We start from the raw sequence: 15,650 nt of genomic DNA, 5'->3' as shown, positions 1-15,650 counted from the left end.
ATATTTTATTCAGAATAACTCCCCCTAACTAAAGAAAGACCCCTATAGCAAAAAGTCAAGATATTGAAAAATAAAATCCCAGAAGATACAAGGCGATGGGAAAATATTCCATGCTCCTGGATAGGCACAATTTATATTGTGAAAATGTCTATACTACCAAAATTAATCTACAGAATTAATGCGATGCTTCTCAAAATTCCCATGTCATATTTCATGGGCTTAGAAAACACAATACAAGAATTCACATGTATCCACAAATGATCACAAATAGTGAAAGCAATCCCAAGGAGTAAAAACACTGCTGGAGGCGTTACAGTACCTGAGCTCAAATTATATCACAGAGCTATAGTGACAAAGACAGGCTGGTCATGGCCAGCATTAGGTACCTGAGCTCAAATTACATCATAGAGCATTAGTGACAAAGACAAAGACAGGCTGGTCATGGCATGAAAACAGACAGATAGACCAATGGCGTAGAATAGAGAACCTTTAAATAAAATGGCATAGCTACTTTAACTTAATTTTTGACAGAGGAGGCAAAAACTACTTTGGAAAAGAGATAGCCTATCCAACAAATGTTGCTAGCAAAATTGGATTTCCACCTGCAGAAGAATGAAATTAGATTCTTATATTTCATCACGTACAATTGAAATTCTGAAATACTGAAGCCCTTAGAAGAAAACACAGAGGATATCCTTGAAGATATCAGGGTAGACATGTGCTTGTTAAATAAAATATCAATAGCATAGTGACTAACCCCAATATCAACAGATGGCAGGACATGAAAACAAAAACTTTCTGTTCAGCAATGGAAACAATCAGCAGAGTTAACAGACAGCCCACAGGATGGGAGAAAATCCATACTAGTTATACTTCAGACAAGGGGCTAGTATCCAGAATTTACCAAGAACACCAGAAATTAACTAACAAGGGAATAAAACTGCCATTGACAAACGGGTAAGTGAACTGAATAGACGGCTTTCAAACAAAGAAATACGAATGGCCAATAACTATTTTTAAAAGTTTTCAACACCCCCCCCCCCAAGCCATTAGGAAAATGCAAATTATAACTACTTTACTATATAATACCTCAGCCTGGTCAGAATGGCTGTCATCTACAAATGCTGAAGAAGGAGGGTGGGGTGGGAGTGGGGGTGAAAAAGGAACCTTTATTCATTATTGATGAGATTGGTGAGGGTACAAATTAATGTAGCCACTGTGGACATCAGTTTGGGGATTTCTCAAAAAAAAAATTTTTTTTTTTAAAAAAAAAAACAGAACTGCCATGGTGACGATACTAGAATTGTTAGTTTTCTTTAAACATAGTACAACTGTTCATTTGCTGCCATTTAGTCAAGTGTTTGTTGAGTGACTACTATTGACCATACATTCCGAAATGCTAGGAAAGCAATGCTAAAGACAACACAACCTGTACTCTCTGTCATCTAGTGCTGTCTGCCCCAGAAAACGGGGACGGCAAAGACATGAGCCACAGCTTCTCTATGACGAACTACTGCTACTGCAGGGGAGACTGAAATGCCACTGTGGTTTGGATGGGAAGGGTCTCTCTGAGACTCACACACTTGAATACTTGGGTCCACAGCTGAACACTGTTTGGGAGAAGCTATGGAACCTAAGAAGTGGAGTCTGGCTGGAAGAAATGAGTCGCTGGGGGGTGGGGTGGGGGGCTGGTCTTGATAGTGTGGCCCCACTTCCAACTTGTTCCTTGCTCCCAGAACGCAGAGTCAGGGTGGCTAGCTACTCCACACTCCTGCCATCATGCCCATCAGCCCCGCCACCCCCACCCCATATGGTGTGTATCCTGGGAGCCAAAATAAGCCCTTCCTTCCTTCCTTCCTTCCTTAAGTTTCTTCTCAGATCACAGCATGAGAAATGTAACTAACAGATACTTCATTTACTCCTGAGGTTTGGAGAGGCTTCCAAAACTGGTGTGTGGGCAGAAGGACCAGTGAGCATTCATAGAAAAAAAGACCAAAGTAGGCCATCAGGGGTGGAAGGGAACCTTCCGAGAGAGGAGAACCACATAGCCAATACTCAGGCAAAATAAAGTTTGGAGGGAAATGCAGAGAAGATTAGGTTTAGGATGGGACAGGTCCTCTGGTGGTTTGTATAAGGCAGCTGGCCCCTGTGAGCTTGAGACTAGAGACACTGACTAAACCGAACATGCGCAGTCTCCTATGCTGCTACACATCGGATCATCATCCGCTTTTCCATGTATGCGCTGTGAATTCCGACTAAACAACGAACAAATACGAACTGGTTCCTTCCCAAATGTCAAGTACTGTTAACAGTTGCTAAAAGCGTGGAGCTACTGTACGCTAGCCATTCTACTACAGGCTTGCATGGATTAACTGTTCAGTCCTCAGGAGACAGTATGGAGCTACTGCACACTAGCCATTATACTACGGGCTTGCACGGATTAACTGTTCAGTCCTCAGGAGACAGTGTGGAGCTACTGCACGCTAGCCATTATACTACAGGCTTGCACGGATTAACTGTTCAGTCCTCAGGAGACAGAGATCAATATTATCCCCAGTTTAGGAGATAGGAACCTGACAGTCTGCTAATGCAGATGGTGGACCCACAAAGCTCCTCTGGTGCAGACTGCACTAGATGATGCACACAGACAGTGGGCACTGAGGGAGGCCTTTGTAGAAGTTATGGCATTTTTATAACCAGCCTCAGAAGTCACATCCTCATCTCTGGCAAACATTATTGATGGAAGACATCACAAAGATCCTCAAGCTGAAAGAGAGGTGGCATGTGACCTCAACACTCTATAAGAAGAGTGTCAGTGTCACACTGTCAGAGATCTTGAAGGACAGGACTATTGAGGCTGCCATCTTTGGAAAAATGCAACTTGCTTCCAGGTTCCTTGAGGGAAATGGTAGTAAGGGGAAGAATCTGGTCTCTGCCTGAAACCATTATGCAAGACCTGCTGACACCTATACCCCAAGCAATTTTGATTTGCAACTGATGTAAGTTGCAGATGTAGAGACTGTTTTCTGGATCCCCCGTACCATACCAGCTAGAACCATTTTTTTTCTCTTTTTTTTTGGCATTGCCAAAGTCCTAGCAGCAATGTTGGTGAGTGGTAGTGGTGGTACATAAGTAGTGTTAATTTAATGATTTCAGTTGGTTCTACTCTATCAGAAGTGGTTCGGCTGCCAATGGAAGAGGCAAGAGTTGTCATGTTTATGTATGCAATTTTTTAAATCTTGGGCCACCTGAGTGACAATAGCAAGCAGTGGGTCATTGAGCATTAATGGTAGTTACCCCTGGGCAGCTCATTCATGAAGGAGTGTCCTATGACAGGAGTGGTACCCCTAAAAGTGAAGTGGATGGGAGCTCAATGTATCTGTCAGTATGACTTCATCTGTTGGTGTTGCATTGGCCAAGAATTATAACAAGGGTGTGGAGGCTGGAGAGTAGCTTAGCGATCTAAGAACACTTGCAGAACACCCAGGGTTGACCCACGGCACCCATGTGGTGACTCACAACCATTCATAACTCTTGTTCCTGGGGATCTGACCCCCTCTTCTAACTCTGCAGGCACTAGGCACAAACACAGCACACACATACATACACACAGAGAAATTTTCATACATATAAAATAAGAACAAGTAAATCTTGAAGAAAAAGAACAAGAAAATGGTTTGATGTTGTTACAGAAGATAGACATAGAACAGATCCCTTTTACTGTAATAAGTGGTCCAAGCACTAGGTGGTTGGCGAGAGAGGTGTTTGAATGGGTAAAACCCAGATGATTTTGAACACCAGGCTAAGAGTTTTCATCTTCTTACTAGAAGAGGAACTTCCAAACATTTTTAATCCTGAAACCCATTAGCATGAAGTTTTTTGGAATACCCATTGTCAAAATGAAGTCTCATTTCTCCTGTATGAATAAAACAACCCAGTGTAAAATGTATTAAAAAAACAGGAAGCAATGTAGATGAGTTAAGATAATCCTAATGTCCTCAGCACCGTAGAGGACTCAGGAGCGTACTGCCCGCACAGGAGCTACTGGCTAAGACAACAGGGGAATTCGAAGGGTCTTGCCCTAAAGTAGCCATGCTTTCTGTGATGTATGAGGAATCTAAGCTAGGAGAGACTACGCCTGGGCCAGCCCTGGCTTTCTATGTGCTTATATTAGTAGGATATCTATTATTCAGACATGAGTTCACTGACTCCATCTTTGTTTTCCACAGGTCTCCTTTCTTAGCTATTGAGGATTGAATAACTACTTGCATTGGTCTAAACACTAAACTTCAAGTCTGTGGACCGGAAGCACTTCAGACAAAGGAAAGTCATGTCTTGCTCTGTCAAAGCTTTTTCTTGCTCCAGCCTGAAAGGCTGTCTGGCCTGCTTTCTTTCTTCTACCGTGTGTTCTGGTTTCTTTCCTCACCCAAGTCTGGATGGCTCCCTTTTTCTGGCAGTTTGTGTCAGATCCTGGTGAATCACCCAGGCCAATGCTGCCACTCTTCGTAGGAGGACATCTAATAATATTGTGCAATACACACTCAGCAGTGTGAATACGCACAGCTGCTCAATGCTAATTCCCTCAGTGGGATTAAGATCACAAAAGCCAGTCCATACTGAACTCATGATTTGGGTTACTCTGTCCTTTTGTCAATAGACCTGGGCTGCCCCTTGAAGTCCATGGGCTTTCATTTCCAGCTGGTCATGAGAAAGAGGTCAGCTTAGTCTTTTGTCTTACTGTTGTAGATATGGCCACAATTTGCTTGTTTGTTTGTTTCTTTGTTTGTTTATAACCTGCTGATGCCAGGAAGCCAGGTTTAATGAGCTATTCAGAACTCATCACAGCAGGGACTTGGTAAGGGCAGCAATGCACAAGTCAGAGTCTTACTGTGACTTTAGAGCTAGGCCAGGACAGGGCTGTGACAAGTGAGGTGCCTAAGACAGAGTTTAAGTGTCTTTCACACTAGGGTCATACAGGTATAAGGTCAGTGTCTGCAAAGGAGGTGTCTAAAAATTGAACACTGTTGGACTGGAGAGATGGCTCAGAGGTTAAGAGCACTTGCTGCTCTTGCATAGGATTCAATTCTTAGCACCCACATGGTGGCTAAGAACTGTCTGTAACAGAGTATCCTTCTCCCTCTTCTGGTCTCTACAGGCCCCTGTATGCACCTGGTACATAGACATACATGCAGTAAAATATTCATATAACATAAAATAAAAATAAAGACAAGCAAATTAAAAAGTAAGATTGGAGCACTGATCACACTTGTATGTACCTCACTTTGACTCTGTCTGATCCACTTTGCCTGTCTAGACCAACTTACTCCTCAGAACTGAGTATGAGAATGGGGGAAGATGGACTGTCTTCACCAAGGTCCCATCTGATCCAGACATATACTGGATCTTGAGGTTTCCCATAGGACTGATCCCAGCTGAGATTAGGACCTGGTTCATGGCCCTACAGTTTGAAGGATCCTGACCCAAGCCTAGGAAAGTGCTGTAGAAAGAAAAGTCCCCATTGACTGCACTGAAGCACACTGTCCCCTGCATTGTCCACTCACTTCCCATCCCTGGCATCGTCCCTTGCCAAAGCAGCCCTTGGCAAGTGGACAGTGTCAGTCCCTCTGGTTACAGAGACCATTTGGATCATATGCCTGCACCCTGCTGATTTAAGGAGCCCTGGCCTTTTGAGCTCAGACCATCTATTGCCATGCTCACTGTGGCCTCTGCAGGGTGATGCTCCGCCTGGGACTGGTGTGTCCGCCACTTCTAGCAGATTGGCAGTGGTGCTGTGGTGCTGGGAGGGTTATTCCATTCATGCCTTTGTTCCTTTCCAGTCCTTCAGCAACAAGCAGCAGCACCTAGTGAGATCCTCCCAGCTCCTGTACTTCTAACCTTCCAGCTAACCTTGACTGTAGGCCAAAGGTTATCAAAGCCACAGGAATGCACAGGTCGAATGGCCCTCCCTAGTCCGTAAAGAATCCATAAAAAGAGGAGCAAAGGATTTGCTTTCATTGCTTTTTAAATGGTGACAAGCTAGAAATCATCTAAGAGTCCAAAATAAGAGCCTTGGCTGAGTCAGTCTCAGGACCATGAACTCGAAGGAACGAATGTGGCACAGCAATTAAAGATAACCCTGTGAAACTGTGCTTAGAGCACCCTGTTATAAAACCAGTGGGAAACAGAGTAGAGAATTTCATTTCACTGTGTGAAACATGAGCGCACAGGCAAGCCAGGCAAGCGGGGCAGGTCAACGGGTGCTTCGGGATGCTTGGCTTAACAGTGACTTCTTTCTCTCTTTTAAATGCTAACATTTAATGATGTTATTTACATAATGATTATATGAGGAAATTTTTTTGGTCTTATAAGATTCCTCAGCACTCTGTGGGTGGGGTGGGTGTGAAGATGATCTGAGGATGGGATGTATTGTCAGTGGATGGACAGCTCGCTCTTGCTGTCTCCCTCCCCGACCTGCTTTCTCAGACCAAATGTGTGCTCTGGGTTCAAACTGACTGGGTTGAAACCTTAGGCCTCCTCTTACCTTGCCTGTCAAACACAGATAAGAATGAGATCTGTTTCCCTCTTTGTAAGTCACCTTTGGACACATGCAGAGAAACTCCTGGCCCAGAGTGAGTGCTCAGTAAATATTAAATCTCATAATTTTATTGCAAGTAAGCATTGTGCTCTAAGCCACATCAGTCTGGGTAAAACCAGAGGTCACTGGACTCTCCGTGGCCTGACAAGAACCTGCTCTTCTGGGACTTTCATGATTTCTTTTTCCTACAAGGCTTCATAGGTATTTGGCAAGCAAGGGGCTCTTGCTACCTCAGCTGGCTGGCAAGAAGGGCGGCCCCACTGGCCCCAGTGGGGTAGCTGGTTATCCCATCCAAGGATGTGGAGACGCCTGCTGCTGCAGCTGTAAGGCTGGCAACTGAGGTGGACGCTACTGCAGATGCCACGGCTGGCTCTGCCCAGAGCTCAGAGTCACATGCCGGCTGTCCTGTGCCAACCACTCCATCCTGAGTGAGATCACATCTTTTGACTTTTCCTGTGCACACAGCTGGCTGGGCTCATTCCACCAGGACAGAGGACAAGACCTAGCCGCTCTTCTTACTGCGGCTCCTCTCAGCTCTGAAACATGCCAGCTTGTGCGCCATGTGTAACTAACTCTCCCTTCTACCCCCAGGAGACCCCACAGACTTCCTGTACTGCCTTCTGCTTGTCCAAAGGACAAGTCTAGACCTGACTAAATGTTGTGTGAGGGCAATTTTGCTCCTGAGGGGACTCATATAAGACAAAGTCAGACCTGCAGGCAACTTGTAGAAAAGATTTGAATGCAGGGATCAGGACCAGGTGACCACAGAGATAAGGGCAAGGGTGTTCAGAGTAGAGGGAGAGGAGGGTGCTGGGGGTTGAGGGGGTGGTGCTGAGCTGCTGCTGTCTAGATGCTGAGGAAGGTGATGGAGAAAGGGAGAAGGAGATAAGGCACTTCCTGGAGACCTAAAGAAAGGACCCCAGCAGATGCTACCTTGCAGCTCTGTTGCCTAAATCAGCTTCCACTTCCCAGGGTATCTGCCCTGTGTGCTCCCTTATACTTAATATAAATACAGGGTTTAAGGTTCGAGATGGCAGGGGGTTTCCTAATTATGATGGACTCACCTCACTCTAGACACAGATGTATTTTCTCAAGTGTTGCTTCCTCTTCCTCAGGCAAGTGTCATAGGAAATGGGGACAGCATTCATTAATAACAGAAGGAGGGTCTGAGGAAAACTAGATGCTGTGTAAAGAGAAGAAGCTGCAAACTAAGAAGCCCTGGTGGAAATGAAGTGCTCAGCCAGTCCTGCATCCATTAAAGTAATAGCATCATCGAATGGCGGGTTTATCACTCCCTTGCAGCCCCTCAGCCTGGAAGCTGCGGTTCTTTTTAAAAATGAGAGAGGAGTTGCATGTCGCTCCTCCAGTGTGGAAGGGCAGGTCTCCCTGTGCCTCCTCCCAAGTGCTTCCCTCCCCAGCCTTGGACTTCTCCCAGCCTCTAGGACCATTGCTAAAATTTATTTCACTCTTTAATTAGATTTCATGGAGTAAGGGATTGGGAGGGGAGCTGGGAAAGGCGTGCATATGCCCTCTTTTCGTAGAGAAGGGTAATGGTGCTGATAGGGGAGGTGGGACAATGGTTGCTATGGAGACATATTCCCAGACATACAGACACACTCATTTTAATGCCTTTTTTTTCCAAGCAGGGGAAGGATCCAGTGCCCTATTTTTAGTGTCAGATTTCAGCAAAACAATTCACTTTCGTTTCAACACACACACACACACACACACACACACACACACACACACACGCACACACATGCACACTCTGCTGGCTTTTTAAGTAGGTCACCCCTTCTGACTGTATCAAGAGCTCAGATCTGTCTTGCTTGAGTAATGCAAGGTTCCATGGAAGATTTTACTGATGGAGGGGAGGATCTCAGACTTGCCTCCGTACCGCTTTCTTTCATCTCAGTTTGACAGGCATTAGGACAGGCAGGATGAATAGCTGTAGGTAAATTTACATTTTAAAGATGGGTGCAAGATGTTGAGGTTCTGATAATAAAGAGGGGAGGTATAGAAATTACAAATGACAAATGTGTCTGCTCTTCCATTATCAGTTTATCGCTGATGATTACAAAAGATTCTCCTTGGTTGTTAATACTACACAGCCCACTGGGAAAGAGATAAGTCCTGGCTGGGAACTGTCCAATTTGAATTTTTGATCTTTGTCCCAGATCAACCGGGTATGACAGAATATGTGAATCAGAATTGGGCTTTTTATTTCTGTCCCATCCTGAGTTGCAATTCTTGACTGTTTCCGTCTGAGATTTTTTTTTTCTCCTTTGTGATCTTTGCCAAATCTCACAATCCCTCTGTGATGAGAATACCCCCATTGACTGGAATAAGCACTAGCTGTTCTCTTAGCAGAACTAGCCCAAGGCAAGGCTGTGAATTGGGCAAGTGTCTGTTCTCAGGAGCCCTAGGCTCAAACTCACCCTCATCTCCTATTCCTACAAGGGCTAGTTAGTTCCTCTCTCCAAGATGGCGACAGTCTAGACTAATTAGGGCTCTCTTCACTGGGAGCCCTGTGTGTATTAACTGGAGACTTTGGGTAGTTCTTTCCACACTGTCAGAGACTTCTGGTTTCTCTTTCATAAAATAGAGTAAGGAACTCCCCATGGATATAACCAAAAGGATATCCCATGGCCCTCAGCTTTAAAAAATAATAGCCTTCAAGCTAAGAAAGATAGAGATGAAACCACAAAGCTGTAATAGTGCTTTGTGAAGCACTATTCTACACAAATAGTGTAAAAGTGTAATAGAAATAAAATCCATAGGATTTTGTTTTTCCATAACATTTATGCGTTCTAAACATTGCCCTATTAATTAGGAAATAAAAGATAAAAACAAGAATGGACCCCAAAATGGATACTATGGTTATTATTTTATAGATGAGCAAAAGAGAACAAGAGGAAAATCTTCCCAGGGCCTTAAAATATGTGTGTGGTGTGTGTGTGTATCCATCACATGTCTGTAAAAATTCAAACTCCAGTTATACCATCTTAATCTTGTGCTCCTCAGATGGGGAAGAATCATTTATTAAACACTTATGAAATATTAATTATTATGTAAATTTTTGAGGTATACTATATCAAATATGCATAGAGAGTAAGTCTCCTAAACAGTATTCCACATTTAAGAATGGAAATTCATAAGGGTTAACTAATTTGCCCAAAGATATAGCTAGTACATAATAAGGCTAATAATGGAATACAGATCTGATCAAACCTTACAGTAGCACGATGGTGTTAGTGGTTCAGGTTAGGAGACAGAGAAAAGTATTAAGTGGGTATTTTAAAATACAGACACCCCATTGTCAAGACATGAAACTATTTACTGACTACCTAGTGAAATTTTCCTGCTGTGTAGCTCAAAGACCTAGATTTCTTAACAGTCATCTATCTGACAGGAGGCCTTCATCTGACTATACATTCTAATGGGTGATTTGCTTCTGACAGTCAGAGTTGTGAATCACTAGAGTACCTATCCTGGACAGCAACATGAAAGAAAATTTTATTTTGTAGAAGAGTAATTAAACTCTTATATCTATTATGCAAGCAATTTACTCTAACTAAAATGTAACTTAGTACCAGGAGTGGGGTGGGAAAGTATCATTGCAAAATCCTAAAATAAATAGAGAAATATCATTATAAAAACCTAAAATCTGTGACAGCAAGACAGCAAGAAACAAATGCTAAACCTATCAGTTTTTACATTAGGGAAGTGACATAGGTTTTACTCTCTGTCTGGTCTGTCACTTAAATTGACTAGCAATTCAGTGATCCGAGAACTTCAAAGTAAAAAAGACAAATGTGCTGACCCTGAAACAGTGTATTCCTAGGTAGAAGCTCCAAAACTAAATTCTATCTAAGTGGCTTGAAAAGCTCTCTGTGAGGTGCTAGGTGACAGCTTCATGGCAACTATCCAATTAAAACTGTTGCTTTCCTTCCAAACCTTATTGTTAAAGATAGTCTCAACTTACTGACATCAAATTTGCCAGTAAGTGATTAGAGAACATACAACTATAGGTAAAAGACTTGAGTCTTTAAGTTTAAAAATTATTTTTTAGCAAGATCTTTAGCTGTTGTTAATTATGCACAGAAATAATGGGAGGCAAATGGAAGAGGTGTTGCATTTAGAGATCCGAATGAACCGAAATCTATAAGTCCAACCTGCTGAAGCCCAAGCTGATTCAACACCTCAGGCAGCCCTAGTGCCTGGAAGTCTCTATCAGCATGAAGTGGGCTCTGAAAGCTTACGATGTCCCTAGAGAGCAAACTTTCTATTTCCTGCTTCAGATGTGGCAGTAGAGGATGCTAGACCCCAAACACCTCCCCTAGGACAGTCAGGCATATTTTCTGTTAGAAGGGCCCTCCTTTGTTCTTTATCAGCAGAATCTGATTATTATTTTAAGATTCCTCAGAAATCTGATCATTCTGGGGTTCTGTATTTTCTGAAGAGCGATTTTAACTATGGTTTTCCTGTCTTACTTCATCACTGTTAAGGACTGGCTAAGAGGGCAAATGAATAGACTTTTGGTTCATGATTTAGGCTATAGTTTGTATGTTTTTCCTCCAAAATTCATGTTGAACATAATTCTCAATTCAACAGTATTAGAAGTGAAACCTTTTAGATGTGTGTAACCTGCAGTCCTGGAGCCACATGTATCTAAGAATATCTATAGATATGGCATAACACAAAATTGCAGTCTTACTTAAACATTATAAGAATCTCTCTCTCTCTCTCTCTCTCTCTCTCTCTCTCTCTCCTCTCTTTCTCTGTGTGTGTGTGTGTATGTGTGTGATTTTTTTTCCTTAGCTTGCATGTTGCAGTGTGAAAGGTTGAGCACATCTGTGAGAGCTTAATCCTTGTGAATAGGAACACACTTACTGTAGAAGGAAAAGGAAGTCTGTTTGACCACTTTTCAACAATCTATTGCTACACCATAGCTATCTTTGTCATATAATGACAAGATAATAGTTTATAATCTCACAATCCCATGGGTTAAATAGGATCAGCTGAACAGTTTTTCCTTAGGAATCTCTAAGTAGTTGGGGTCAAATGGCAGCTAGTACTCGAATCGGCTGAAGAGCATGGTTGTCACTGGATGCTAGCTGTTGACGAAAGACTTTGAAAAAGCAAGGTCTCATCAAACTCCAAATTTCCTCCCATTTTCATCTTGGACTTGTTAGTTTTCAGAACTGAGAGAAATAAATTTCTGGTATTTATAAAAAATCATTAGTCTAAAGCATTTTATTATAGCAACTTGAAAAGACTACACAGGTGGTGGAATGTGCCCTTAATCCTAGCACTAGGGAAACAGAGTAAATGTGGATCTTTGAATTTGAGGCCAGCCTGGTCTACAAAGAGATAGCCAGGCAATACAGAGAAAATATGTCTTGAAACAGAAGAAGAAGAAGAAGAAGAAGAAGAAGAAGAAGAGGAGGAGGAGGAGGAGGAGGAGGAGGAGGAGGAGGAGGAGGAGGAGGAGAAGGAGGAGGAGGAGAAGGAGGAGGAGGAGAAGGAGGAGGAAGGGGAGCAGGAGGAGGAAGGGGAGGGAGAAGGGAGGAAGAGGGAGGAAGAAGGGGAAGAGGGAAGAGGAGTGAGAAAGGGAAAGAGAAGGAAGGAAGGAAAGGAAGGAAGGAAGGAAAGAAAGACAAGACTAAAACAGATAGTACAACATTGTGTCTGGACTCAAAGAGGGAAACTGCACACGATGGTGATGAGCAGCAGCAGCAGCTTACCTCTTGATAAGACTTTGTGTTTTCTTCTCTTGGGGGAGAGGGAATATAGCCTATGAGGGAGAAGAGAGATACACTTACATTTTTGAGATGTCAAAGGGATAAAAGTGTAGCCAAGACTGTTTGATCTGCACACCCCACCCCCAGTTTTTCTCAGGTTTTTAAGATGGGTTTTTATAAGGGGTAGGCTGTTCCTAAAACTTACTACATGGTTGAACTCTTGATCTTCCTATCTCCTTCTCGCAAACAAATATTTATTCTACTTTCCCCAATTCTACAGTATGAGAATCCTTCACACTTTGCCTGGTACATGATACTACAAAGACCCTACTTCCTGGGCTTCTTCAGGTCAGTCAGGTAAGGTGATGTAATGGAGGCATGGCCACTGGGATGCCTGTAGCAGTAATAATGTGAGTAGCTCATAGCAACTGCTTTTTAAAAGACGGGAACAGTCCCTTCTCTTTACCTATGTCCTCTTTCTGCTGAACAGAGTGAGGGTAAGAGAGCTGGGGCTGACACAGTCATGTAGGGCCATAAGATGATTAGAAATATAGATGATGCAGATAAGGTTTTTTAAAAAAGTAAGAAAACAAAGTCTGTGTCACTGACACTGGAAAGAACACAATTTCTGAGCTCCAGGCTTGGATGGAAGAGGAGAGTCTGTAAGTTGTTTAATTCACTGGTTCATTTATTTGCTTTTATTTTTTTAAGGGGAGGATTGGGTGATGGACCTATGGAATTAGAGGCAGAAAGAATTCTACCTCATACTTAAAAGCTTAATTTTAATACAGGGGAAGTTGTTCTTTTTGGATTGCCCCAGTTTTCCCAAAATGAGCCTATTTGAGCCCTAAGGACAAAGATTAAAGTAAATACAATACCTCTGTGTTCTGGGTGCGTTGGATAAGGGAGGACAGGAAGCTCATAGCACATCGTTGGTGAGCACCTAGCTCATTCTGCATGGAGACCGTGAGACTTGAGATCTTCAAACCCACATTCTCTGAGTTTTAGCCAGAAGCTTGTCTGCAAAGCCTCTCATTAGATAGCCGTATGCCAGCGTGGCTTAGAAGAAGAGTCCAGCTGGCAGAGACCCTTCAAGGCTCTGGAAAAATGACTGAATCCTTCCACAGTTTTAAAAGTTAGTCCATTTTAAACATTGCATCAAGCTTAAATTTTGTTCTACCTGGTTGTGTGTAAGTCTATTTTTGCTGTCTAGCTCCTTTCATCTCCCACCAGCTTGGTGTGTGTGTGTGTGTGTGTGTAATTTTAACATTTTCTTTTCTCTAAATTATATTTTATTAATTTGGTGGAGTTGGTAGCCTGCTTATGACACCACATAATTGCTTAATCAAGTCAGTATATTGATTCAAGCATTTTGTTATTCGTTACCTAAACATTACTAGTTCCTTTCCGTTTCCTCCCTCGTACAATGATAACACTTGTTTATAAAACCGCCTTGAATTTATCAAGGGAAAAGAGCAACATCAAGATGAAGTGCGCTGTTGTTCTTCCCCTGGAGTTATGCCTTGGCTTCGTTTTCAACGTGGGGCATAAATCGTAAGCGATTCTGCCAAGAACACTCCAGTTCGGTTCGGCCATAGGAGATGAATTTCTCCAAGCCAGCTTGTTGTGCAACTTGACAGAGATGAGAAATAGATCCAGGCAAGAAGAGCTTGCACGCCAGGGCTACCATGCTACCATTGACTTTGAAACCCCTCTCTGATCCTTCTCTTCCTCCCACTTCCATCCTTACTTCTTTGTTTCCAATTTTTCAGACTCCTCCTTTCTTCGAATATCCCTTCTTCCTGCCTTCCTTCCTCCCACACATACTCACTGAGTGTTTTGTGCCCAATTCTTTAAGCATAGTTCCTCAGATGGACATGAATCCAATGAACTTGTTACATGCAGGTACTGCAGACAATGGCCCCACCAAGCATTTGATCAACAGCCAGCATCCTGTGATAACCATGTGTTTCAGGTGACTTCCAGTTCCTGATGCAATTGACTCCAACTACATAGTATACCCAGGTAGAACTTTCCAGTTGATCTTTCCCAACCCAAGGGCTCATGAGATTATGGTAATCTGTGGCCTTAAGTGTAGCTGGTCTTTGATAATTTGTGGGTTCTTCTTTTTCACCACCCTTTATCCCCCAGGTTTCACTCTCTATCATTAGATAAGAGAGAAAAGCTAGAGAGGGAGAGAGGAAGGATCCCTGAATCTAATTTCTTTCCTTTTGTTTCTTCTTTGACCATGGCTACTCATAAATCGAAACTAGCCTCCCTAAAGGTATACCAACCAGAAAAACCCACTCTTGGGACCCTAGCATTTATATACTGTCTAAGAAGTTCCAAGAAGTCCAAATGTCACACAGTCACAGAAACTATCTGCAGCTGGCAAAACCATGCCTCTGCTAGAGCATGAGGCACATCACAGTCAGCTGATGCCGATAGTTCGAAGCAGTCTCATGTCCCCTACCTGGGATTAAAATGAAAGCACATTCCTATAACAGTTCTGTGTTCTTTAAACAAGCCAAAATTCCAGAATTCTCACTACACTTAAGTTGGAATGTTATAGAATAGTTTATGATGTAGCAGTAGACAGCTGAAATGAGTGCTTACCATGAGCTAGGCAATGTTCTAGAACCTAGAGAATAAGCAAATGTGCCTATGAGCCCATGCTAGAGAGAAAGGCAATCAATTCATGTGTATACCTAAACACACACACATACACACACACACACACACACACATACACACACACACAGTGTAATAAAAGAAAATAGAGGACAAAAGTTGCACATAAAGTGTGAGTGGCTAGGGTAGGGCTCCCTGAGATGATTTTATTTTTATGTGCGTTTTGCTTCCATGCATATCTGTGCACCACATGTATGCCAAGTGCCCTCAGAGGTCTAAGAGGGCATTGGATTCTCAGGAACTAGAGTTACAGATAGCTGCAAGCTGCCATGGGTGCTGGGAATCAAATAAAGGTCCTCTGCAAGAATATCAAGTGCTCTTAACTGCGGAGGCATCTCTCTATGCCTTGAGAACATGATTTTTGAGTTAAAGACAAAGAGAAATTGAGAACTAGTTATGTGGCTGTCTAGGGAAAGATTGTCTTAGGGAACACACAGACTCTCAGGTGAGAGCTTCCCTTGTGTAGTTAAATGTATTGGTTGCTTTTCTTGCTGCTCTGACCAAATGCCTGAGAAGCCTGTGCTGAAGGAAGAAAGGGTTTTGGCTCACAGTTTGAGGGTTCCAGTCATCATGCTGGACACAGCAGAGATTCAAAACAGTTGATCTTATAGAGTCAAGAA

The sequence above is a fragment of the Grammomys surdaster genome, unplaced genomic scaffold (genome assembly GCF_004785775.1).
Source record: "Grammomys surdaster isolate TR1022 unplaced genomic scaffold, NIH_TR_1.0 125941, whole genome shotgun sequence".
In the NCBI taxonomy this organism is placed as follows: domain Eukaryota; kingdom Metazoa; phylum Chordata; class Mammalia; order Rodentia; family Muridae; genus Grammomys; species Grammomys surdaster.
Note: the sequence above shows the minus strand (reverse complement) of the source record.